This window comes from Poecilia formosa, unplaced genomic scaffold (assembly GCF_000485575.1).
Source record: "Poecilia formosa unplaced genomic scaffold, Poecilia_formosa-5.1.2 Scaffold492, whole genome shotgun sequence".
NCBI classification, from domain to species: domain Eukaryota; kingdom Metazoa; phylum Chordata; class Actinopteri; order Cyprinodontiformes; family Poeciliidae; genus Poecilia; species Poecilia formosa.
The window spans coordinates 96,459-97,605 of record NW_006800431.1 but is presented as its reverse complement, the minus strand read 5'-3'; the positions used below and the strand labels follow the sequence as shown (position 1 = coordinate 97,605).

Here is a 1,147-nt window from a genome sequence, read left to right as displayed (position 1 = left end):
GAGCTGCATTCAGCCGTAAAGTTTGTTTTTATTCAAACTTCAGCAGTTTTCTAGTTGTTCTGCTGAGGTAGTGACATCAATTTGTGACATCACGCAATATGATGTCACAAAGAGTGACAAAAAGCTGCACTCTTGAATTCTACTGTCATAACCATTGCAGAACCTTGAGAGGAAGAAGAAGGATTGTATCCCAACAAGAGATTGAAAACGATTTGTCCAGACAGAGCATTAAACATGAGTCAGAGCAGTAAGATGTCGTCTTTTGATTCCAAGGAAGATGAAACACAGCAGATGTTAGCGAGAGAGACACAGAAACTCCGTAACATCTTAGAAGATGTCGGCAGGATGGCCACCGAGACACACGCACTAACTAAAGTAAATGAGGAGTTAAAATTTGAAGTCATGCATTTACAACAAGCAGCACTTCAAAAAGAAAAGCTTGTTCGGGATAAAGACCAAGAATTAAAAAAATTGATTGACAGAAACAGAACTTTAGAAGAAAATAACGCCACACTGCAGCAGATAAACACATCCATGGACAAAAAAAACACCGACTATGACAAAGAAATTACCACACTGAAGCAGAAATTCAGGGTTCTGGAGGAAGAGAACATCAACCTGAAGCTGGAAATCAACAATCTGGAAGAGACAAACACCGCCCTGAAGGAGGAAAACGCCGCCCTGGAGGAGAAAAACACCAACTTGGAGGAGAAAAACACCACCTTGGAGGAGAAATACAGCGTCCTGCAGCAGAAAAACTCTGTCTTTGAGCAGTTAAACTCCTTCTTAGAGAAGGAAAACGCAAACATGGAGCTTGACAAGGAAGAGCTGAACAGAAGGCTGAGGGACATAGTGGAGCAACAAAACCAGCAGCCATCTGAAGAGGAAACCCACAACGACAGCCAGTGGGTTTCAGACCACCCACAAAAGAAGCCACATCCATTCAGACGTGTGATAGGAGGCGTCTGCAACACACTTCTGAAAATGTACCAAACAGGAACTCTAAGGTATTGGGTTGAAAGATGGTACTTCTAAATAAAGTGAACCTGTAGGGCTTCATAGCGAGTCCTGTTGGTCTACGGTCTGACCTCTAGGGCTTCATAGCGAGTCCTGTTGGTCTACGGTCTGACCTCTAGGGCTTCATAGC

General features: G+C 43.3%; 1 protein-coding gene and 1 long non-coding RNA gene across 4 annotated transcripts in view; both read right to left on the bottom strand.

The window, feature by feature from the left end:
• chrnb1 (cholinergic receptor, nicotinic, beta 1 (muscle)) overlaps nucleotides 1-1,147 on the bottom strand; it is a 44,928-nt gene that overhangs the window by 40,104 nt on the left and 3,677 nt on the right. The gene's annotated exons all lie outside the window — the stretch shown is intronic.
• Nucleotides 821-1,147, bottom strand: part of LOC107833982 (uncharacterized) — a 1,522-nt gene continuing 1,195 nt past the window's right edge. For both annotated transcript variants that reach the window (XR_001659746.1, XR_001659745.1), the window contains exon 3: nucleotides 821-1,130. This is a non-coding gene — a long non-coding RNA (uncharacterized LOC107833982). The remainder of the gene's footprint in view (nucleotides 1,131-1,147) is intronic.